Genomic DNA, 27109 nt, shown 5'->3' with positions numbered 1-27109 from the left:
AGCAATATACAATTTAGTGCTTAATTCATAAGACTTTAAATAAATTGAGTTGGAAGAATTCAGTCAAGGACAGCTACTTAATTCTGAGAAAGAATTAGGAAAAGAATGGAGATGACTTCATAAAACAATGGATTCACCTTAATAGATGTATTGTGGCAAGAATCAGTGCTGAGTTCTTAAGACAAAGAAAATCAGTCTAATTATTTCAGCATTATGCGGAGGAGTAGTAGAAAATTCGACTAACACAGAGAAAGTAAACCCAAATTAAGAACCAGGAAAAAAAGATGAGAATAAGTATCGCCAAAGTATGAAAACATTGATATATTTGGAGCAAGGGAAAGATGTATATCTTCACATATTACAGGTACTTTATTTACTTTTTCTCTCTATTAAACTAATGTTGATGAGTTTAGTCTAGGTCAGTCAAGTTCACATTAAATTGTAATTGACTATATACCATAGAGTTCTTCGGGAGTAGGGTAAGAGAAAGTTTGGAAGGGATTATCAAGCAGATGGAGAATGAGTCCTCCACACCTGAATCACTGCTTTGATGTGGGTATATATCTGATTCTGTGTCACATTTGTTTAAAACACAGCTTCAGCAGGTTGAAATATTACAAAGCACAGTTATAGGTAGTAAAATCATAAAATGTAGATATGGAAAAGGGACTTTTAAGGATAAAAAACATTTCAGGTTGATGGGCACCTGCCTCAAAAATGCTTGGAATGAAGTTGGAGCTCAACAAATCTTTCTGAATTGTTAAATTAGAGACTGATCTGAACCCCCCCCACCCCAAAGATGATTTGCCTCATACAACTTGGAAATAGAATGGGAACTAGCCTCTAGGTCTCTTGCCTTTGTAAATTCTTATTATTTAGCTCTGACCCTGCATTTTTACTTTTGATATCATGTTGCAGCATCATTGCTTGGGACAAAAAAAAATGTATTTTACTCACTCCATTGTCTAATCCCAGAATAATGAGGATAAAATCCCCCATTATATTGAAATCTAACAATTAATTATATTAATCATAATCTCAGAATTAATCTTTTCAATAACAGATATATTAATTTATGTTGTACTGAATTTTTATGGTTATGCTTCTTTGTTCAAAACTGATTTATTGACCAACTCTATTACCTTATCCAATCACATTTTAGAAGATATGGCATCAACATTTGCATGTCTCATTAGCAGAACTGTCTTAATCCATCATAAAGATGAATTATTTCACCCAATTTATTTTAAACTCAATGACATTACTTTTTAATAGCACACTGTCTATTATAGGCTTTGGCTATTGTCAATCTAATTCCTTCACATCCACATTCCTACTTAGTGTATTCTAGAACTTTTTAGAACTTTATTTAAAAAAAATACTTAAATCATCAGCCACCACAATTTACTGGGTGCAGTCTATGTACAAGGCAGTGGGTCAAATGCTGCAGGGGAGACACAAAAGAAGGAACCTTTGGAAAAAGTTGTGCCTTTGGAAAGAGTATTTTAGAACATGAGGTAAAGATATTCCAATGAGGAAAAGGATTTGGAGCCCTTTGCAATGCACCCTATGAATGAGGGCAAATCAAATTCAAAATTAAAATAGTGTAGGGTATAGAAGGGACAGAATGCATATGAGACTTCCTATACTACTGCACTCTTATCAGGCCTAATCCCTCCAGCATCAAGTTCTTCTATTACCATAAGAGTTGTCTGCGTTTTGTTAGATACTGTGTGGGCTACATGTTTACCCTGCTGTAAGTCCTGCTGTAAGCCCACTGGACTGCCTGATGATACTGCTTCCACATTCTCTGACAATCTTGACTTTAGCCTGGAAGATTAATTCCCTGAATTGTCTTTCTCAATCTAGCAAGCTTTCATTCCATTGTCACTGTGTTGTTGCAAGTCTCAAATGGTTTATGGGTATCACAAACAGACCCAACATACTAACTCCTACCTTCATCAAGAGAAACATCTTACAATTCAGATGGGTACCACATTGGGCTGAAATTCTCTGCCACCATGGACTGAAAATGCAGAATGTGACCTCTCCCACATTTGGTTTGAAATTCACTGAAATTCAGTGTCAGTGGTAGGTTAGAGTAGAAGAATAAAGATACTCTTTCCAGAAAGTCATTGTTAAAATATTCCTGTTTTTGCTGATCTAAGAAGTGTTTTTTATACTAATATAATATTACCATGCTTCTCTAATACTTATTGCATCTAGTATCAATTTATTAATCAGAGGGACTGAGTCCTCAAAAATATACAATACAGGCAAAAGTCATTTCAAAGGTGACACAAGGGAGGAATCCGTGGGGGTAGGAGTTGCACATGAGGGCAACTTCAACATGTAGGTAAAGCAGGGCAACTCAGAAAGAGCATGAGAGTCCTAGGCCAGAGTCTAGCCATGAACATTTAGGCATCAAGGAGGAAAGGAAGAATGAAAAGAAAGTTATCACCATGATATAGAAGTTGAACATTAGGAGGGCATGCCCCAAAGATAAAAGTTATCTTTCTTATCAATTCTGTCCTTGGGTGATGGAAGACAATTTTAGTTACTTTTGGATTGGAATACAGGTGGGAAAAGAAGAAGAAGAAGAAGAAGAAGAAGAAGAAGAAGAAGAAGAAGAAGAAGGAGAAGGAGAAGGAGAAGGAGAAGGAGAAGGAGAAGGAGAAGGAGAAGGAGAAGGAGAAGGAGAAGGAGAAGGAGAAGGAGAAGGAGAAGGAGAAGGAGAAGGAGAAGGAGAAGGAGAAGGAGAAGGAGAAGGAGAAGAAGAAGAAGAAGAAGAAGAAGAAGAAGAAGAAGAAGAAGAAGAAAAAGAAGGAGGAGGAGGAGGAGGATAACAACAAGGGGGGGAGGGGAGCAGGAGGGGGAGGAGAAAAGCAAAAATGGAAAACCAGTATTCTTAATTTGTTTCCAGTCCAGGTAATACTGATTACCTAGATGAATCTGTTATTAATCTGTTCATTGACTAATTAAACCCTTGTAAACCTTTGGGGTCATTCACTCTTAGAGCATCAACTTCCTCCTGCAGGTTAATGTGCCTCTGAGTTAAACTTCTAGGACTATCTTTAATTCTGAACGTCTTTCTGAGTCCCCACACACTGCCCTTTCAAAGGTGTCATACTGAAAGCTGACCTCCTAATCTTCACAATATTGACTTCTCTTACCATCCTAAGCTAATTCAGTGAATGGCACCTACAACCATAAAACTCTAAGTGGCAGTTAACTGTATTTGATTAGCCTTTAAGGATATTTTTTTTAAAAAGTTTTGAGATATTACTTTCCATTTATAACTTGCAGAAAGAGGTCCTGATTTTATATTTATAGGACAAATGTAAGATTTAAAATGTAAGATCATGCAATTAAAAAATGGATTGACTTAAAGAAAATATCAAAGGAAATAGCCCATGGACTATAGACATAAGTTATAGTTGTAAAAATGATACACAAATGACTGACTTAAAAACTCCATCATAAGCTTTAGAATATCCTTTATATAGGGGTCTCTACTCTCTTTTCATCTTGAGTATTTATCTCCACCTCTGCTTGAGTATTACCCCACAGTCATTGTTATAATTCATTGTACACAGTATATACTGCATCACCCCTTGCCTTTCCCAATGTCTACTTGGAATTAACCCCTCTAATCATGGATCATCACCATCCCTATTTATCTGCCTGACAAATGTGTACTCCTGTTTTAAAACTCACTAAAATATATCTCACTACAGTGGTGTTTTAGATTCCCAAATTTATCCTCCCAAATTCTTACCCTTCAAAGACATATTTCAGCCTATTTTAGTATTTCTAGGCAATTGCCATTAAGCCTGAATAAAACTAGAAACCTAAAACATGTTTTTTGAGTGAATGATTATTTCTTTGATATTAGAAATTAATATTTAATATGTTAGAGCTATAAATAAACCTTATATTTCAGCTCTGGATAGCAATTCCACCAAAGATTTCTATGGGCTGTGTTTGCTTCTCAAATTCTAAACAGAGGCATATACAAATCCTGAGCATCAAGTCTCCAGATGTTGCTTCCAAAAGCCAACAGCTCATCTTTATGGCATAATCTCAACCCTAAATGCTTTCCATTATGTATTCTCTCCTTTTAAAGAATACCTATAATTTAAAAGTCAAGCATATCAAGCCATTTGTCCTGGATCCCAGGATATAGGGGACATTATTATTCAAAGGAATAAATAAAGGTTGGACACTGGCATTCTGATTTTACCCTAGGGAAGTCATCATCCCTCACCCCAATATTCTGAATGGGTGCATAGAACGAGCTCAGTGATTTCTGAAACAGCAAAAACAAACAAATAAACAAAAGTCCAAATGTAGTCTAAATGTAGTCTGATTGATCCTATATATAATATAAAATAAAATAAAGAGCTCACACTCTCCCTCAAAAGCAAATAAATATAGTTTATTTACTTGTTTTTGAGAGAGAGCGCATACAAAGTGGGAGGGGCAGGAAGATAAGGAGAGAGAGAGAATCCCAAGCAGGCTTTGCACTATGCAGCACGAATGGAGCCCAACACAGGCCTAGATCTCCTAAACCCTGAGATCTGAGCCGAAATCAACAGTCAGATGCTTAACCGGCTGAGCCACCCAGGTGCTCCTATTATAAAGAATTTTGGAGAAATGATTACAGATATCAGGAGGCTACTCAAAGTCATATTCAGGTTAAAATGGTCTGTTTTTTAATGCCAAATACTAATTCTAAATAATTGATGGAATGCTGTGCTCGGAAACTTATAATTCTTTTCTAGAAAACAGAACCATTGGCAAAGACTCTAAATCTCTTGCAGAGTGTTAGACTAAATTATCCTTAGAAATCATTGATACAGTACACAGCGGGGAAAGGGACATTTGCTCACCTACCTATTAAGCTGCAGGCCTTGGAATAATGTTCTAAAGAGTCTTACAACATCGTTACAACATCCAGGCCCATGCTGATTTCTCATGAAATTAAGTAATTAATTAAGTAATAGACACCAGTCTCTCTGAGGGAGGATAGGAGAAACCTGAATCCTTAACCTGGATCAGAATGATGAGAATGGGTTTAATAATAGACTCCATCTCAGTAAGGTAATGACTAGTGATCTTTGGAGGAAGTGGCAGGTGATTCTCTTCGATGCCAAGGATTGAAGAGAAAGAAAGCCTTCCAGGATTTCCTACACAGACATAAAAAAATATGTATGTTCAGTACAAACATCACTTCTATTGCATTCCATTGGTCAAAGCAAGGTCACAAAGCCAGCCCTGATTCAAGAGGAGGGCAAGTAGAGTCCACCCCTTCATGAGAGGAATTGCAAACACACCAGGGGTGTGTCTTCAGATAGGAGAATAGCTCCTGCCATTTTTTGCTAATAGTCTACGCCAAGTAGCAATGCCAGTACCTTAGCAACCATCACTAGCATTGGGTAAATCAGTTATTGATTTGTAAATATTTGGAAATTTGGTTGGGAAATAACAGTATGTTGCTGTTTTATTTTGGTTGTTGAAGCTTAGTAAGGAACTTCATTTTGATAACTGTGGAAACCACATTCTACAACATTCTAATCATCTTCATGGGAGAAGGGATGATTCTCAAATAAGAGACACTCCAGTTTCTGTTTGTTTGTTTGTTGTCTTTGTTTTTCTTTATAGAAGGAAAATCCACAATCATGTCTGGTCCCCTGTCTGACCATTTAAGGGATTTAGGTCAATTCATCCTTAGAGACATGTGACCATTGGTCTGGGCATATTGTCTATGTTTGGAAAGGCCCTCAGCAGGGCAGAAATGATGGGATACCAAGCAGACAGAATACACTGAAGCCTCTGTTAAAAATACATTCTCTGAGCAACAGTTAATGTTTCTAAGGCTAGGTAAAAATATTTTAGAACTACCTGGGAGTGGATTAAACAGATGATCTTCTGGTTTTGGCTTCCTGGACACAATCTTCCTATCCACATCCAAACTGAAGGAACAAATCAGAGAAAGTTCTCTCAGTTTACTGCCTCAAAGGTTTCATTATTAATGGAAATTGTTTTAGAAAAAGTTGTTTATTTTTCCCACCATGTATTGTTTATGTGCCTGTTTAAATTCAAATTTGAGCCAGCAGCTAGGGAAATAAGAATATTTGAAGCGTATGGCAAAAGTCTCACATGCTGAAGCCTGATTTATCCGGAAGCATAAATGCTGAATTATACACTTCCCACTTACTCTAAATTGAACTGCCCACATCTTTGTGGGGCTGCCCACAAGGTGTCTAATGAGTTATATGCCAGCGCTTATTTAACAAGAAAAGAAACCAAATAGAGCGTAACTGAAACCTGGGTACATTTTGTTTTTGTTTTGTTTCAGAGAGCTGTCAGATATTTCAGTCCAATCTTAAAGTTGTTGCTTCCCTTTATTGCAAGTCGACTTCAGAATTTTAGTTACCTCTTGCTACAAAAGGTTTCAGTTTCCAGGGTGGCAGAAAGAATGAAGATCGATGGTTGCTGGGTCTGGTTGGTCATACCAATTTGTACTGCAATCTAGGTGCTGCAATCTCTGAGATTTGAGTTTAAATGTGCGCCTTGCAGCTTTGGAAGAAAGATGTGGTCTGCATACAGCTGTAGATCAACACTGCCAGTTTATTCACAGGATAAGGCATCCGTCCTGCTTGTGCACATGGGCATTTCATGGGAATACAGAAAGGAAAAGAAAAGGAGACAAGTGGGATGAAAGAAGGAAAGAACGAAGAAAGGGAAGGAAGGAGGAAGAAAGCAAGGGAAGGAGAAGGGGAGGAAGTGGGGAGAGAGGGACGCAGGGAGGTGATTTGTTTGGTTTTTTAAAACAGCACAGTTCCAGCTAAATCTTTCTGATAACAAATCATGGTTCATTCATAGAAAAGAGCATGAGTTGAACATAAAAATAATCTTATTATTTAATAAATACATGCTTAATAAAAATCGAATAAGAACTAATCTCTAATGCATACTGAATGATAAACATGTGTCTGATATTTCTACTGCCATATATTTGTATTTGATCCAAATTAATTGCTTTTTAAAAATCTTGTCTTTGAGACATTGTCTTTCTGATTTGGTGCATAAAGTCCCCTACCCCCCCATACTGCATTTGAAAGGTTTCATGTGATTCATAATTTAAATTTTTATTTCCAAATAATCACACTAAATTTCTAATGAAGGCACGGCACCTTTCTCATTTTATGAATTTTTAAAGTGAGCAACACAACGAGTTAGGGAGTTCCAACTTTATAATGCAAGTTTGTAACACAATTTTTAATCCAACTTTCAATGATCCAGGTTCTTGTTTAACCTTTGGGACAACTCATACCACGTTACTTTACACATGTAATTGTTTTTAACTGCTTGTTTCCTTGTCCCATGAAACCCTGAGGAAAGGCAGTGAGAAATAACATCTATTCTTTGCATTGGAAGAAAAATATCTACGGTTCATTTTTACACACATAAAGCTTGACTCCTTGGTATCATGCATATATTCAGACTAGAGGTGCTTATTAAGGAGAGACTAGAGTTTGCAGGCCAGAATCTTCCCTGCTTAATGTTTCTTTGTTTGCTTATTTCTTCAAAACAAATACCTCGTAAAGAAAAATATTTTCTTTTAGGTCAGGGGTGCATGTAGGTTCAGTGACTGGAATGCTAAAATAATAAACTAATATGATCTCCTGGAAAGAAATAGATAGCTCACGTTTATTTCGTTTAAACAACTGGGGCAGATTTTATGCACTAAACACAGACTAACCATCTTTCAGATGGGAAAAACTTAGTTTTTGCATACATAAGGTTAGACTCAATGCATTTATTTGATAATGAGGAATGTTCTGTGTTTAAAGTAGTAACTAGAAGAGTCATTCTTTGCTCGAAAATAACCTAAGACAACCCCGTTTGGCTCTATCTTCCAGGGTAGATTATCCTGTGGTGGTAAAGAGGAAAGGTCATAGGAGAGCTTAAAATGCTGAGTAGTCAAATTTATGCCAGAGGAGAAAAGTCTGCCTGCTGCCCTCAGTTCTGAAGAAAAGAAACCTTTAGATTTAATCAGATATATATCACACTTCAGATACTCTCACAGGCATCTTTCCCATTCCAGAGATGAAGACAGTAAGGCACATAGAGAAAGGGCACTTATCTTTGGTAAACAGCTGTAGGCTGTGATCAATTATCAGCAATACATGATCAAGTAAACATGACAGCCATTAGTTAAGAAATACTTGTACAGCCCATATTTTGCTCATTCAGTCATTATTCTGTATTCTAGGTTTCCAAAGAATTGGTTTTATCATTTGGTGTGATGATAATAAGAGCTAGTTTAAGACCTTTATGGACCCCAAATACTTAAAAAGAATGTATGCCACATACATTCAAACCATGAACAGTACTAAACCATAAAATAAGTGTTAGGAATTGCAGTGCTTCTGGTTTTTTCCATAGAGACTTTGATTTTTTAAAAAGAAATCATGTATAAAATCATCAAAAAAGATTGGCTGTTCTTGTTTGCTGAGCCCTAAGCACAACCTTGATCTGTGTCTTGAGTGTTACAGAGCGACAGTGGCAGCACAGACTTTAACGTTTAATTTCTGTTTCCTTTCTCTCCATCTTCTCGAATATTTTAATTAGGAATCATTTTAATAGAAACATTTGAATTACCTAGTATAGTCTTTAAACAACAGCCAGAAAGAGAGAAAGAAAGAAAGAAAGAAAGAAAGAAAGAAAGAAAGGAAGAAAGAAAGAAATGCTTCCCTTAAATGTAATTGTCAGCTTTGCTGAGTATTCAGAGTAGCTGAGTCTATGGTGCTACTCTGAATTAGCTCTTTAGTTTTCATTAAAGCATTATATTGAATAAGTTAAATATCTCTGCTCCTAATTTAAAATGGTAATGAGAAGCTGAAAATAAAAGGCAGTGCAATGAGAAATATCAGGGACATGCACGTCAAATTTAATAAAAGGATTCTTTATCCTTGGTTTAGCTTTGGCTTTTATTCTTTTGACCAAAAGAGAACAGTGGAATCTTGATATAAAAGAGAAGGCTATAAAATGAAGTGTAATGACTTTAAAGATGAACGTATCAGTTCATGTATTACTTGGTATTGAAATTTAGAAACTCTCAGAAAACCAAATTTTCAAAACCTATTAAAAAGACATAATTAATAATTCTACCTGAAACAATTTCTTTTTTCCATTATTACTAGTGGTACTATATGAAGATATGCTTTAAGAAAAACACTTTGATCAAGAATTTACCTAATGGCTTTCTTACAGCATTTTTACAACTTTATGTATTTTACTATGTGGCAAGTGTTGTTCTATATTTGAACATTATTTGCTAATATAAAATGGCTAATCTAACACTCCACTTGAGAAAGTTAAAGAAGGCCTTACTTCCAAATTTCCCAGAAGACATACTCAATCCATAATGTATTAGGGTTTGTTTTCTTTAAAATGATCGTGAACATTATATAATACCTATATATTTTATAGCCAAATTGACACAAAATACAAAGGTGTAATAAAGTACTGTAAGAAGGAGGTTAATTACAGTTTGACATGTCAGTTTCTATATGACTGATGAAACCATTTCAACTGACAAAAACCATTAAGGGCTTGGAGTTGGAGCATAGGTAGGTGGATTATAAGGCCACAAGAGGGCAGCAGATGGTCTAAAACTAATGAACTGACCTGATAGATCTGGAATGATTACAGTAGTGAAGGTTTTTACTGTAAAACCAGCCTTTTACAAGTTTTGGTCTCCCAAGTAGGAAGAATGAGAACACACAAACTGTTTTTACTATAACAATGCCTTATTTTTTCCCTTTCGAACAGGAGAATAGGGAGTTTAGCAAAAATAACCAGTGGCTACTAGAACGAGTAAAAGTATTTGCTTGAACCATAGAAAAGGGGGGTTGCAATGTAGCTAGAGAAATTTAGTTCTCAAGTAGCTAACATAACTTCTCAATCCTAACCTAGACCTTTCATATAATTTCATATGATACGACACACATAGCCTTTGTGTGTCTAGCCAAAATCCTTAAAGCAATGCAAAGAAAATTTGACTGAGTCAGGATACATGTTTCTAGAGCAAGATATTTCACCCTATAGACCAATGAGTTCAGTGCCATCATTTGACATAAGATATATATGTTTATTTGTATTTCCTCCTATTACATAAAACATGAGGTTGGTCCAGAGAGAGAGACAGGCTTCCATCCTCTGAATGTCTGACCTGTCGTCTGATAAATCTCCACCACACAGTCAGCCCTCTTGGATAATGGCTCCAGAGGAATTGTCTCCGTGTCCCAATTCCTAGCTCATCTAGCTGACCCAGCTCTTTGAGAGATGCTTTCTCCACAGTGGAAATAAAGTTTTTCTGAGTGATTTTGTGTCTGCCTGTGTGTGCATGTGCGCACGTACACATATGATTCTTATTAGGTCAGTGCATTGACCTATTTCTGGCAATAATGCTGCCTTCTTCCAGATCATCGTGACTCCACGTTTCCAAGGCACTGTCCACTGGTTCTTCATTTTGGTATCCCACACTCAGTTAGACAATACATCCAGCCACTTCTACCCTAAGTCTCTTAGCTCAGGCTGCTGTAACAAATTACCAGAGACTGGATGGCTTAAACAACAAAAATTTATTTCTTACAATACTGGAGACTGGGAAATCCAATACCAAGTTGCCTGCAAATTCTATGTCAAGTGAGGGCCCTCTTCCTGGTTTGTAGGAAGAATTCTTCTTGCTGTATCTTCACATTTCTCTCATGTGTCTTCTCATAAGGTCACTAATCTCATTCATGAGTGGTTCACCTTTGTGAAACACCTAATGATCTACCAAAGGCTCCACTTTCAAATACCATCACATTAGAGATTAGGGCTCCAACATGAATTTTAGTGGAAGACAAATATTCAACTGGTAACACTAACCAAAGTATGTGTGTGTATTATAGATATACTATATAATCTATATAGTATATATAGAGGTACATATATATACATATACATATATATATGAGTAGTAAATATATATGTAAATATATATAAATATATATATATATATATATATATATATATATATATCCTCTTATTACTATTGTCATCATTATAGCATAGAATTTTATTACTCTTCTGGGTTATAAAATCACCTCATAACTTATTTCCCATCATTAGGCTCTCTCCATCCTAATCCATCCTCCAGAGAGCTATCAGAGGAATCTTCCTTAGCATGACTCTGATCATGTTACTTGCCTCCTCAAAAACCTTAAGTGATGACTATTTTTTATCAAATCAAATGTGAACACACAGCAAAGTTTATCAGGGCTTTCTGAAGTATGACCCCTGGACAGCACACTCTGAAAAGGTAAAATGGAATTTTAAAAACTCTGAACTATGCACTGTACAGCAAACAATTGTGTCCTTCATTTCCCTCAATTATAAAATTAGGTTAGACTACATAATCTTGCAGTCACCTTCTGAAATCAATATTCTGTGAATATAGCTTGTCAGCTTTAACTCCTACTTCTCTACACAGACATCTAAGACCCAAAAAGAACAAAACCACTGGCCACTGCTAGAATATGAACTGCATTTCTTCCAGCATGATTGTGTTCATAATGCCATAACTCATAATCTGTCCTTCAAGCCAAGTTTGTACATCAAAACCCTGACTATTCCTAGTTTTAATCTTGCTGTTCAAACTGCCATCCAAAAGTTTTCTCTCTTACCTCTAAATGTGTTAACAAAAGCCATTGAATTTTCCATGTTTCTGTCTTAGCTCCTATCTTAGTCACTTTGGGCTGCTATAATAAATACCATAGATTGGGGTAACTTAGACAACATTTATTTCTCACAATTCCAGAGGCTGGAAAGTCTAAGATTAAAGTAGTGACAGATGTGGTGTCTGCTGAGAGTCTATGTCCTGGTTTGTAGTTGGCCACTTTTTCATTGATTCCTCACATGGTTGAAAGAGAGAGAGAGAGAGAGCTCTCATGTATCTCATGCTATCGTGAGTCTCTCCTTATCAGGGCACAAACCCCATTATTAGGGCTCCATCCTCATGGCCTAAGTGCATCGCAAAGTTCTCATCTCTGAATACTATCATACTAGGGAATAGGAGTTCAACAGATGAATCTGGGGTGGGGGGGACTCAGTCTATAGCAGTTCCCCTATTCAAATTAACTGTCAAGTGAGCAGAAACCATGTTTCATTCCTTTTTATCTCCTTTCGACCTTGTTCATTAAAGGTTTTCAATAAATTGAATGATTTACTAAATTATTGTATATGAAAGTTAAATAATAGAAGAGATTTAAATTTCTGATAAATAAATTAATATGCCTTGATCAAATTCCAGAAGAAAGATTACCTACCTCTGATGTGATGGCTCATCAAGACCCAGAGTTCTAAGGATCACTGGCTGCTTACAGTCACAGAGAGGAAAGAAAATTCCTATGTGACTTGAACTGTTTCATCAAAAGAACTCCTCTAGAGCAAATAAAACTAAAGAAATGGTATTGAATATAGTCATCAATGAGACCTTGAGAAGTAGTTATTTCTAAGAGTCAAATTTATTTCTTAGAATGTTAAAAAGAATTTCCCTGTAAGATAATTCCATTTAAAACTTTAAAAATGACATTTATTAAAGCACATGTATTTAATTAGAAAATAAGAAATTGAAAAGGATATAGCATCTTTACAGAATTTAGGGGGAGAATGGATGTTTTGACTTGTGTACCAGAGAAAACGTGAATATAAAAAGAAGTGATTTAGATGTATCATATAATAAATATATGTCACCTTTCCTCTTCTGACAGAAATAACTAATGATCATACCTCTTGGAAATAATACCTTAATTCATAATTTGTGAAAGTTAACCAACCAAAACAAGTCTTGGAAATATATTCTTACCCACTTGCCTTCTCCAAAAAACTAAAAAGTTTAACATTAAATTTAACAACCCAAAAGCTCTAAGTGTATACATACCCAGTAATAAATCTTCAAAATACTTGAAGCAAAATATGACATAACTGAAAGAAGAAATAAACTTCCCTGTTGTAGCTGGAGACTTTAATACTCTTGACACAAAATAAGAAACCTCACAGAAGACTTGAATAGCACTGCCTACTAACTTGATCTAATTGACATTATAGAATACTCCACCTTACATCAGAGTACAGATTATTTCCAAGAACATATGAAACATTCATAAAGACAATAAAGTAAAACTCAATAATTTAAAGAGACTGAAATCCTAAAAGCATATTTTCTGACCAAACTGAAATTAAAATAGAAATCAATAACAGAAAAATACATAGAAGCCCCAAGTATCTCAAAAGTTTAAAACACAAGTATAAATAACTCTTGATTCAAAGAAGAAGCTGTAAAAGAAATTAGAAATTATTTTGTACTAAATGAAAATGAAAATACAATATGTCAAAATGTGTGGGATGATGCTAAAGCAGTGTATGCAGGAAAAATGTTGTTTTAATTTTAAATGTTTAGATTAGGAAAAATAAGGGGTGTCAGATCGATGATCTAAGTTTTTGCATGAATAAACTAAAAAGGAAGAGCAAATAGAACACAGTAAGCAAAAGGTAAAAAATATTAAGGATATAGGAAGAAACAAATGTAATAGAAAACAGAGTGGAGAAAATCAGTAAAACTTTGCAAAGACTAATAAAATTGGTAAATCACTTGCTAAATTTATAAAAAAACGAGAAATATAGAAGATACAAACAGCAATTTGGGGAATACAATATAGGACATTACACATCTTACAGATATTAAAAGGATAATAGAAGGATTATATGAAAACTCTGCTGATAAATTTTAAAACTCAGATGAAATAGACTATTTCACTAAAAGACATATTACAAAACTGATTCAGACATAACCTGAAAATCTGAGTATTCCTATATCTACTAAAGAAATTGAATTTTAGTTAAGAACTTTCCCACAAAGAAAAAACAGGGCTTGGTTGTCCATATTAAACAATTTCATCAAGCGTTTAAGGAAGAATTAATGTCAGTCTTTCACAAACTCTATCAAATAATTGAGAAGAAAGGAAAAGTTGTTGGTGAATTTTACAAAGAAAGCATTATCCAGATACCAAATCAAGCAGACATTATAAGAAAATAATACCTTCATGGACATAGATGTGAAAAGCCTTCACAAAATATTAGCAAATGAAAACCAGCAATGTATAAAAAGGATATTACATCATGAAGTGTATTTCAAGAATGCAAGTGTGGTTTAAGAGCAAAAATGCCATTCAAGAATTAATAAATGGTGCTGCAAATAGCAGAATTTCCTTATTTTTTAAGCATCTAATAATATTCCATGGTGTGTATATACCATAGTTGTCTGTATCACTTCATCTTTTGAGGAGCACTTGGGTTGTTTCCCTCTTTCAGTATTGTTAATAGTGTTCCAATGAACATCTCTTTGAGATCCTGATTTTAATTATTTTCTGTATATATCCAGAGGGGAATTGCTAGATCATATAATAGTTCAGGTTCTAATTTTTTGAGAGTCATCCACACTATTTTTTCACTGTTGCTGTACCATTTTACATTCCCACAAACAAGGGTTCCAATTTCTCCACAACCTCTCTAACATTTCTTATGCTTAGTGAAATAAACCAGTCACAGAAGGATAAATACTGCATGACTCACTTCTATGAAGTATTTAAAATAGTCAAACTAGGGGTGCCTGGGTGCCTCAGTCATTTAAGTGACCAGCTCTTGGTTTTGGTTCAGGTCATGATCTTGAGTTTGGGCTCTGCGCCAACAGAGTGGAGTCTGCTTGGGATTCTCTCTCTGCCTCTCTCTCTCTGCCCCTCCCCTGATCATGCTTTCTCCTCAAAAATAAATAAATAAACTTAAAAAAAATAGTCAAACTCATAGAAGCAGAGAATACAGCGGTGGCTGTCAAGGGCTGGGGGATGAAGGAAATGGAGACGTGTTATTCAAAGGGCATAAAATTTCACTTACGCTATATGAGTAAGTTCTAGAGATCAGCTGTACCACATAGTAGTGCCTAGAGTTAATAACACAGTTTTGTGCACTTCAAAATTTGTTTAAAATAGAGCAGTCATATTGTGCTCCTACCCCTGTCCCCCAAAAAACAGAATACAAGAAAACTCTAGGAGGTGTTGGATAGGTCTGTTATCTCAATTATGGGGACTGCATTACAAGTGTTTGCATACGTAAAAATTCATCAAATTCTACACATTAAATACATGCAGTACTTTTGTACATCAGTTATACCTCAATGAAGCTGTTAAAAATAATACTAGAATCCATCTCAAGAATTGTTTAATTATTGACTGAACTAATGTTTGCTCTATGCTTAGCCCGGTATCTGGCAAAGGATAATCATTCAAAAATCACACAATATGATAAAAAAATAAAATATTTTCAATAAAAAATAACTAATAAATGACTTTAGCCAGTTTGCAGAATATTAGGTCAATATGCAGAAATTATTTATATTTCTATAGCCTAGAAAAAAAAAGGAAACCAAAATTAAAGCAATCAACATTTAGAACAGTATCCAAAACCATAAAACATTTATGGATAAATTAGCAGTTTTTATAAGATCTGCACACTGAAAACTCTAAAAGATTTCTGAGAAAAATCTAAGATCTAAGTAAAGGGATAAATATACTATATTGATGAATATGAATATCCAGTGTGGTTAAAATACAAACCGAGCTCTAGATTTTACTCAATTATGGTAAAAACTTGAGCAGTTTTTTTTTTTTTCTTTTTTGGTAGGAATTAGTAAGCTGACTTGAACATTTATGTGAAAATTCAAGGGATCAAGAATAATCAAAACTGAAGATGAAGAACAAAAGTGAAAGAATTTTCACTTGATTTCAAGATTTAATCTAAAGCTATAATAATCAAAACAATGTGGTATTGGCTATAAGACAGAGATGCAGATCAATGAAACAGAAGAAAGATTCCAGAAATGAACCCACAAATATATATCTACTTGATTTTAGAAAAGTTGCTACAGCAATTCAATGGTGAAAAGGTAAGTGTTTTTTAAAAACCAGTGATATGATAACTGAATATCATTATCAGAGAAAAAGGACCAATACTTTCAAATCTTACCCTACACCATACACAAAAACTAGCCTGAAATGGACCTAGAATTAAACATAAAAGTCAAAACTATAAAATTTCTAGGAAGCAACTCTTTGTGACCTTACAGAAGACAATTTTTTAGAGAGTTCATAAAAAGTAATAACATAAACGATAAATTGAGCTTCATGATTTAAAAAATTCTCTTGGAAAGACATGATCAGGAAAATGCAAAGGCATGACACTAACCAGGAGAAAATATTTGCAATCCATATTACTGAAAATGAGCTTCTATCCAGAATATTTAAAGAACTCATATGTATCAATACAGAGAATGCAAAAGTATCAAAAATTGGAACCGAACTTCACAAAAGAAGACACATTCAAGGCCAACATAAACAGGAAAAAAAATGTTCAACGTTATTGATTCCCAGGGAAATGAAAATTTAAATGACAGTGAAATACCATTTAATAGTCACTAGAAGTACTAAAATTTAAAAGATTGTCAATATTGAATTTTGGCTAGAATATGGAACTGGAATTCTTACACATTGCTAGTGGGAAGGCGAAATGGTATATAGCCACATTAGCACAGTTTGGAAGTTTCTAATAAAGTTCAGCATAATCTTACCATATGAACCAGCAATCACAGGTATTTACTCAAAAGAAATAAAAATGTAAGTCCAAATAAAGATTTGTACACAAATGTTTACAGCAGGTTTATTCATTACAGCCCACAACTGGAAACAGCTCAAAAGAACATCAGCAGGTAAATGGGTAAACAAATCATGGTGTATCCACATGAATACTACTCAGCAGTAAAAAGGAATAAGTTACAAATACAGACAATGATGTGGGTACATATTTAAAACATTATGCTGAGAAAAAAAGTCAGATACAAAAGAATACACGTGGTGCCATTTATTTAAAGCTACAGGGAAGAAAATCTAAAACATTTATCAAAAGCAGATCAATGTCATCAAAGGCAGGGGGATAGGGGAAAGTGGATTAGGAAGGGGCACAAGGAAATCTGCTGGGGTCAGAAAATGTTCTATATCTTGATTATTGTGTACAGATTTAGTAAAATTCCTCACTGCACTTAAAAATCTATGCATTTTATAATTTGTAAAATAAACCTCAGTAAAGTTATTAAAACTGCTCCCCTAAAATTTTTGAACAGAAATAACAAGGCAACTATTTTTTTAAGTTTATTTATTTTGAGAGAGAGAGCATGAGTGGGGGAGAGGCAGAGAGGGGGACAGAGGATCTGAAGTGGGCTCTGTGCTGAGAGCAGAGAGCCCAGTGGGGGGCTCGAACTCACCAACTGTGAGATCATGACCTAAGCCGAAGTCAGACGCTCACCTGACTGAGCCACCCTGGTGCCCTAACATGGCAACTATTTTTATTATAGAATATAGGTCTTATTACTTCATAGTCCACAAAGCACTACCCAAGCACAGGTACCAATGAGCTCCATCTAAAATCAATGGACTATAGCTGAAAGCAAACTAGTTCAATTTATAAATTAATTGATTATTGATGAAAATTACCTAGAAATATTCCAAACTAATGATGCTTCAGAATTTCATTAACCAAACATTGAAAACATCTTGTATCCTTTTCTCTCACAAAGGAGACTGTTCTCCTTAGCAGTAAGCCCTGAATCATAAAGGAAAAACCCAGGACATTTTAGAGGTCTGGTTCAACCTAGGTAGAATGAGCAGACAGCCAAGTTCTTTGTATATTCAGTGATACCCTTGTTCGACACAAGGGCCATTCTCCTGTCAGCATTGAATGGCAAACCACAAAAACTCTAACCTTGATAACTGCCGGGTAAATTTGAGGAAGTTTAATTTTACTTGGAAATATGAAAGGATACGTTTCCAACTGGCAGTCTGTACGAATAAGAAAAAGAACAAATATGCTAACAGTACACTACCCTCACCCCTTCATGTTCTCAATCTATCCCTTTCCTCAGCAGCTTGGCAGAAAGGAGAAATATATCACTTATTTTCTGAACAGGAAACAGACACAGCAAGAAAGCAGCCCGTGAAGCGAAGACTCTGTGAGTGCCTTGTACAGTTCATCAGTGCACACAGATCTGGCCTCTAATGAAGCCATTTACATGCAGATGCAGGCCTGGGTGTGTGGACACCAGTCTCAACTCTGGGAATTGTTGTTTCATCTAATCAAAAGAAATTTGCACATGAAAGCCACATCCGTGTTCATTAACCCCACAGCTCTCTCAATATTGCTTCTCTATTATTCCTAACAAAATTGCAAACCTTCATATGATTAGGTACCCCACTTCAGAGCCTCATTTCCCTCCCATCCCCAACCCAGGCCTGCATCTGAATGTAAAACTGAGTGTGGGTCTGGAAGACTGAATAATCTGTAAATACACTTAACAAAACACCAACCCCAAGCACATTTTTCACATTGATTGGCCCACAAAGAGATGCGCCCTTACTCTCTTCCTCAACCAAGGAAGAATCTTCTATGCTTACAATCTCAGCATCACTGAAAATATAAAAATACTCTTCAGGATGGGAATCCCAAGACAATACGTTTAATTGCCAATTTTATTTTCATGTGTAAACAAGACAAAAGTCACACGTGTTCGGTGGCAAATATGAGTCACACAGTACGTTGATATACAAAGGCCATAACAAAGGCGTCTGCAGCAAGTCCTAAAAGCAACACTCATGGACATCGGCTGATACAGGCCCATCTCACACTTAATAAGAATCACCTCTCCTGTCAATCGTGCAGATGTTAACTGTGCAGATCTTGTGCCAGGGGTCTGGCTACACTGCTTTCTCATACAGGACGGTGTATGATATGGGCACCCATTCTTATTACCAAAGATAATCCTGAGCCTGGATCTTCCAATATATGTAATAAATGTGTAGTAATAAATGTACTGGAATTGTTTATTTTGCTAGTAACAGCAAATTGAGGTTTTTCTTTCTACAGAATTAGAAGAATAAGAATAACTTCGCTTTGTTAATGCAATTCAGCAGTGACCTGCCTGGGAAGTCTGGGGCTGAGAAGCCAGGCAGATCTTCCTGCCCACTCAGTGTCTGGCCTTCTTGCTGAAGCTGCCAACAATAGTCTTAATTAGTGCCAATTATGATTTTTTTTTTAAATGTGGACACCTGCATAATGTGAACAAGATGGAGAGTCCTACCACATTTTCTATCAACCATCCAACAGCTGTCAGAGGTTGACAATTTTTAGTTGTTATTGTTCCGGGAAAGATTCAGATTACTAGCCTAGAGGTAAATTTCTTTATGTCTCATTTGGATTAATGCTCTAAATCATCTACACCCCTATTATTTCCTCTTCCATATTTATTTATTTATTTATTTATTTTCAGACAAAAACACAGCTTATGATCCTCCATAAAACAGACAAACAAGTCAAAGTATGATTCTGTGTTTTCAGTTTATTGAATGACTTTTAAAAATTCTATCATTGATTATTAGTATTAAAGAATTGGCCATAACTATGAGGCCTAGGAAGTTCTGCTATAGAAGGGCAAGCTTTAGATTAAAATGTCAACTATACAGTCCTGCATTCTTTAGAAAAAAAGCTAAACTTTTGGCCCACGAGTTTTGCATTTATGTTCCATGGATACATCACAGAGGCCACAGCAGAAGCTTAAAACAAGGTGGGAGTTCACCTCCTACTACATTTCCCCAATTGCCATACAGATTCTACTTTTCTGTAACTAGAAACATACATAAGATATTTTTAAAGAAAATTTCTGCAGCTAAAAGAATTTGAAAGCACTGGCCATATGCAGAAGACAAGAGAGAAGAGAGGGAGAAACAAGAAGAAATCATCTATTATCACTTATGAAAGGAAAAGGAAAAGGAAAATGACAGTATCGCGTTTTCTAGTGGCAGAAATGCTCCCGTGGAATCATTTTATTGCTCCAGTTGATGGAAGAGCAGTAAAACAACTGTTGGATTTCATTTTCAATTGTTGCTTAGTCTGTAAGAATGTTTAGCAAGTAGATTTGCAAAAACTTTGGAATAGCCCATCTGTTCATTTTAAATGATGAAGGAAAGGAAGGTAATTAGAAAAAAAAAAAAAAAGGAGGAAGAAGGGAGATGAAGTATTGGGAGAAGTTTCTTGTTTAATATTTGTAAAATAGAGCTTTAAATAAAAACTCTTGAATTCTGGAATACTTACTAGTGTGGAGAAAAATCCAAAGGAAGTGATTCAATAAGTGAAAATACACACTGAATTTCAAAATCATTTCAGGTTTCTATAACCTCCTATAACCAAACACTTTCTATAGTTTCAGAATTCACACATGCATGAAAGAACCATTAATTAATTCATTTATTCTAGAATTATTATTTTTTTTAATATTTATTTTTGAGAGAGATAGAGCATGAGCAGGGGGGGGAGGGTAAAGAGAGAGGGAGACACAGAATCTGAAGCAGGCTCCAGGCTCTGGGCTGTCAGCACAGAGCCCCATGTGGGGTTTGAACTCAGGAATAGCAAGATCATGACGTAGGCCTAAGTCGGACACTCGACCGACTGAACCAACCAGGTGTCCCTTTACTAAGTAAATCAAAATAAAAACTGTGAAAGATGAGGAGGATTTCCATAAATGTACAGTAAATTAGCATCTCTGCTTCTCTGAGCTTAAAGGGATCAAAACTGAAGTTGTAGGATAGGTGATCCCTGAGGGTGGAGAGAGGCCAAACTTCTCATAATAGTAATCTGTCATTATTGCCAACCACCAAGTCCACAGAAAACTAGTCTAGGAGGTGCTCCATGAAAAAAAGAATTCTATGCTCCATTAATTTTGGAAATTGTTTTCTTACAAAGCCCCTCTTTGGAAATTCACAGTACATATAAAAATGGTAAAAGTTATTGAAGCCTTTCTTTAAAGAAACCTTAGCTTTGTATAATTCAGTATTTCCCCAAATCACTTTACTCCAGAACTTTATTTATGCAACTCTCACACTAGTAATATCCTATGGAATTGGAACTTTAGGAAAACACGTTGTGAAATTCTCGATTGTATCTAAAGTATTTGCCTGATACAAAAATAATAGAGAAAGCACTATGCACTTCATTCATGGACACCATTGTGCACATAGACTATAGGCAGGTAGCAAAAGACAACTCCCAAATAGTCACACCTTCTCCATTTGGTACCAAATTTTTAGACAGCACAGTTTCTAATCCAACTTTAATTCTGCAGTTGCTAAGGACTCACATAAGCCTTTTCTCTGTCCAACCCCTTATTGTTCTATGTTGGTGAATTATGTTTGCAACACATTTTTTTCAGAACACTACCATATTTGACAACACTAACAACTGTCATATTGAAACACTCACTCTCCCTTTGTTTTCCAGTGACATTGTGGATTACTCTGTTCTCCAACTTCATGCTCATCGAGCACTTTTCCTAGGTTATTTGCTTTTTATCTTCCTCTAATTATGGATTTTATTCTCCAAGGCTCAAGTGGGGCTTCCATTCTTTCTGCTGTCTTTTCATTTTCTAGCTGATCATCTCTAACAGTTTAAGATACTACTTGGTGATCTTTAAATGCATATTCTTAGCTTCTTCTTTTTCACATAAACTCTATCCTCAAATTCTGGGTACTTATTATCCTAAAATGTCATAATTCCATACTAAAGTAATCATTGATTTTTATCAGTGAAAGTACTGGTTTTCATTTCAATCAATTTTCAGGCTTGAAATTTTGACAATATTTTTCCTTCATACCTTATATCCAAGCAGATAACAAATCCTGATCGTGTTTCTTTCACCCACCTATTCTTTCCATTCCAATCATCCTTTCAAGCATATACAGTTATATATGCCTCCTGCCTCCCCATATCTCACCACTATACTCTCACACATTGCTTTTTCCAAAGTATATAAGTCTTTATGTCAGTATCTTATTACATACTGCTTTATGATTGTTATGTTTTTGGAAAATTACAAAATTATGGAAACTCCATGGTACAAAGTTTGTAAATCCAAAAAAGGACAAAATAATCACCCAGGGTATTCCTCATCCATTGATAACCAGAGTTAATATTTTTGTGTACTTTTAAGTATTACCAGAATCTGTTTTTTAGCCTAATTTACTCAGTAGTATTACATTTTTGTGTGATAGATTTTCTTTTAAAACTTGGGGTTTAACGAGCGTGTCATATTCCAAGAGGTATCGTAATTCATTTAACCATGTTCCTGTTGTTGGACATATAGGCAAAATTCAGTTTCTCAATGTTATTAATAGCATTCTAGAACATTCATTTTTAAGTCACCTCTGATTTTCCCCCCTCAGGATAAATTCCTAGAACTGTCATTGTTCGGTCAAAGAATATGAAAATTCTCAGAAATATTCTGAAATACCATCATCAGGGGTAGGGTTTTTTCCAAAGTTCTTGTTCTTCCAAAACTTCTCATAATTTCCTAGTGCTCATTTTATAAATTTTAAAACCTCAGCTTCACTTTCAAAATTTTCTCTAACCTTATTTCACACTACTATAAATATTCCATTGAGACCTTTATAGTTTCCTGTCTCTTAAATACAATATGCTCCTTTTTTATCTCAGGCTTCTATTTATGTTACCTTTATTTCAGAATGCTTTTTTATCTTCTTCCTCTGTCTATCTATACAAATCATGCCCATTCTCCTCAACACTTGCTTGCTTATATGGCACATCTTTAATTGGATTTCCCTCAGAAATCACTTTCCCCTTTCTCTGAAGTCCTGTGTCATTATCAAGTACTTTTACTTTGATTTGAATTGTGAATCAGTTTGTATAAATTTTTCTTATTTTTTTTTACATTTATTTATTTTTGAGAGATAGAGAGAGACAGAGTACAAGTGAGGGAGGGGCAGAGAGAGAATGAGACACAGAATCCGTAGCAGGCTCCAGCTCTGAACTGGCAGCACAGAGACCGACATGGGGGTCGAATTCATAAACCATGAGATCATGACCTGAGCCGAAGTCAGATGCTTAACTAACTAAGCCACCTAGCCCCCCAGTTTGTATAAATTTTTACCGACACAATTTTATTTCAAGTGTTTAAACATTTAACAAGACACTATGCATCAGACCCACAATGGTCAATGAATCTTTGACAAAGCAGGAAAGAATATCCAATGGAAAAAAGACAGTGTCTTCAACAAATGGTATTGGGAAAACCGGACAGTGACATGCAGAAGAATAAAACTGGACCACTTATTTTACACCATACACAAGAATAAATTCAAAATGGGTGACACACCTAAATGTGAGACAGGAAACCATCAAAATCCTACAGAAGAACACAGGCAGCAACCTCTTTGACCTTGGCGGGAACAACTTCTCACTAGACACATCGCTGAAGGCAAGGGAAACAAAAGCAAACAGGAACTGCTGTGACTTCATCAAGATAAAAAACTTCTGCACATTGAAGGAAACAATCAACAAAACTACAAGGCATCCTACAGACTGTAGAAGGTACCTGAAAACAACATATCTGATAAAGGGTTAGTACCCAAAATCTGTAAAGACTTATCAAACTCAACACCCAAAAAAAATGTAACCCAGTTAAGAAATGGGCAGAAGACATGAATAGACACTTTTGCAAAGAAGACATCAGATGGTTAACAGACACATGAAAAGATGCTCAGCATCACTCATAATCTTGGAAATACAAATCAAAACCATGATGAAATACGTGTCAGAATGGCTAAAATCAACAACACAAGAAACAACAGGTATTGGCGGGGATTCAGAGAAAGGGTAACCCTCTTGCACTGTTGGTGGGAATGCAAAGTGGTGCAGCCACTCTGGAGAACAGTACGGAGGTTCCTCAAGAAACTAAAAATAGAACTACCCTACAATCCATCAATTGCACTATTAAGTATTTACTCAAATGATACAAAAATACAGATTTGAAAGGATACATGCACCACACTATTTATAGCAACATTATCAACAATAGCCAAACTATGGAAAAAGCCCAAATGTCCATTGACTGATGAATAAAGAAGATCGTGTGTGTGTGTGTGTGTGTGTGTGTGTGTGTGTGTGTATACATGTGTGTGTATACTCACACACACACACATTTACAATGACGTGGATGGAGCTAGCAAAATCAGTCAATCAGAGAAAGACAAATACCATATGATTTCACTCATATGTGGAATTAAAAATAGATGAACATATGGGAAGGAGGGAGAAGAGAAGAGAGGGAAACAAATCATAAAACACTCCTAATAATAGAGAACAAACCATGGGTTGATGGAGGGAGGTAGGAGGGAGATGGACTAGCTGGGTGATGGGCATTAAGGAGGGCACTTGTGATGAGCACTGGGTATTGGATGTAATTGATGAATCACTGAATTCTACTCCTGAAACCAATATTACATTGTATGTTAACTAACTAAAATTTAAATTTAAAAAAAAGGACAAATTTTTTAAGTAAAAAAATTTTTAAAAAGATACAATGCACCCTATAATGCTTGGTAAATGTTTGTTGAATGAATAATAAATAATAGTTACTAAGATAGCACCCTATACATTAATGAAATATCTAGCTGATGTTGTATTCATTTCATTGGCTAAATATTACTTGATAGCTGAAATTTTAGCAAGATATTATATAGAAGATTACCAAGTTAAGCTTTATTTTCAGAATGTTTTCTCATTTATCCCTTTTTCTTTGTATGCTATGACAAGTTGATTCAGTTAAATTTTAATCAGCTTCCTCCCAAACCAACCCCAAAATAAGTCTTAGAGTGTACACTCTAAAGTTACTTGCCCAAAACATGTTGTACTCAGGAAGTGAGAATCTTATTAGAGAGAAAATAAAAATAATAATGTATTCTTGGAAATTAAGATGATTTGTTTCATTGCAATGTTTGATAAAGAACCAGAGTATTTTCCCCATGATTTATAATTTCATGTCCAGAGTCAACCTTGGCTGTAATTTAACTAATTGTAACAAAAATTTGGGACTTACTAAAAAATTAGAAGGAATAGAATTTGATTCATATGCGCATTTGGGTAATCATTAGGATATGAAAGTAAGATTTGTTTCTACAAACCTCTACCAAAGGTTTTCATGCTTTGGTTATTATGTACATTTTTTGCTCTTTCAATATGGATAAACTTAAACCAGATCTTAGAATGATTATTCTAAAATTATATTGTCGACTAAAATTATATTGATACATTCTTTATTACAATAGACTATTTAGATATGAAATTTCATTTAGATATACAAGACCCCTAGTAACCATTAAGAGAAAATTAAGTTATACTGGGTTTTCTGATATAGTGGAATTTTAGGAAGCATTAAGTTTAATAATAATAATAATAATAATAATAATAATAAATATTCTATTAATAGTAATCAAAACATTATTCCTACTTTAAAATGAACTTATTGGCTATATTTTTCAAGATAAGTTTTGAGATAAGGATTTTGACCACACTCTGCTTCATGTTACATGCAGTTCATGAGTTCGACCCCGCATCAAGCTCACTGCTGTCAGTGTGGAGCCGTCTTCAGATCCTCTGTCCCCCTCCCTGCAGCCCCTTCTCCACTGGAGCTCTCTCTCTCAAAAATAAATATTTAAAAAAAATATCTAACTATGTGAAAAAATTAAAATCAATCTTTTAAGATATCTAATACATTCTAACTTTTATCTAATCAAAACATTTGTTTTATGTTTTTTTTTCCCTATAGATTTCTAAAACAGACTATGAGTTAATACATGGAAAAGCATTTTGTTCCACCTTTAAATGATTCCCCATCATCATGAAGGAATTTGGAAATAGTGCCTTAACTTCATTTATTGTCTTTCTTTAAAAAGTCAAAGGGAATCAGGACAATCTAGTTGAACTCTACAAGGACAGAGAGAGGCTCCAACTTAAAGAATTGGAGATTTCACTTTGCCTCTAACTTCTCCAGTTTCTGATGCATTCTTGTAAGGATATGTATAGGTAACCAATCTAAGACAGGACCACAATATAATACTAGGAAACTGCTGGATCAGACCATAAAATCTGGTCTAAAACTCCTTAACAGAGTTCCAGTTTTCCATATAGACATATTAGTTAAGGTTTTACATGTTTACCTTTAGTAGCTAACTACCAGAAACAGTTGAAGAATGAGAACAAGATACTTAGGAGGGCTAAATCTCTGATTTATATGTTTGGAAGAGGACTGACTTTCTATGTACCGAAGCTTTTGCCTGAGTTTTCCATGCGTTATCTCTTTATAATCCTGGAAATAGCACTGTGAATTAGGTTATAGTATCCTCAGTTTTATGGATGAAGAGAGTAAAGCCGGAAAAAAAATGGTTGAGTAATGTCACAAAGAAAAATTAAACAGTTAATAAATCATCTAAGGCAGTAATCTATGAATTTTAGGAAAATAAATAGAATTTATACTTAAAAAGGATCACGGGAAACCAACTGGGGAAAAAACAAAAAAGAACAAAAAAACAGGAGAATGCTTGCTTTGTTGCTTTGTTTTTGATCCTGGACTAGAATTCTTTAACATCTCACTGATGATCTGGATAGGCTGTAATCTCAGGTCCAAGGGTTGAATCCAACCAGCACCTGTGCATGACGCTGAGTCATCTATGTGATACTTCTTGCTGCCTTGAAAAGACCCCATGCCTAGAACAGAAAGTACTTTCAGGGGAATAATGACATTGACTTGACCTATTCCCCAGCTGCCTGGAGAGTAGTTCACACACAGGTCTAAGACTGTTTGCCTATCCAAAGGAAGCTCTGGATGAATTGCTCATTCATCATCCCAACGTCTATAATTCAGGGTTGCTCTTGTGAGGTTGCTCTATTACTCCTCAGTAATATCAAAGAGGCTAAAGTTATACAAACAAGACAACTTTGTCCTCCACCCTATCATGCAAGAAAGCTTACAATGTCTGTCTGTCTCTTTCTAGGTTGCTATGAATCCCTGCTAATGAAAAGATGAATAAGGGCATATGTTAATGAGGAG

General features: G+C 35.2%; 2 long non-coding RNA genes across 2 annotated transcripts; one reads left to right on the top strand and one right to left on the bottom strand.

Moving 5' to 3' along the window:
- Positions 1-191: 191 nt before the first annotated feature.
- On the top strand, positions 192-27109 carry LOC122222414. Its single transcript, XR_006203742.1, has 3 exons — positions 192-364; positions 15793-16054; positions 27054-27109. It is a non-coding gene; the product is annotated as an uncharacterized LOC122222414 (long non-coding RNA).
- LOC122222412 lies at positions 5059-6650 on the bottom strand. Its single transcript, XR_006203740.1, has 3 exons — positions 6440-6650; positions 5905-5975; positions 5059-5189 (listed from the first exon to the last, which is right to left on the bottom strand). It is a non-coding gene; the product is annotated as an uncharacterized LOC122222412 (long non-coding RNA).

This window comes from Panthera leo, chromosome B3, assembly GCF_018350215.1.
Source record: "Panthera leo isolate Ple1 chromosome B3, P.leo_Ple1_pat1.1, whole genome shotgun sequence".
Taxonomy (NCBI): Eukaryota; Metazoa; Chordata; class Mammalia; order Carnivora; family Felidae; genus Panthera; species Panthera leo.
Note: the sequence above shows the minus strand (reverse complement) of the source record. Positions and strands in the feature narration are given on the sequence as shown.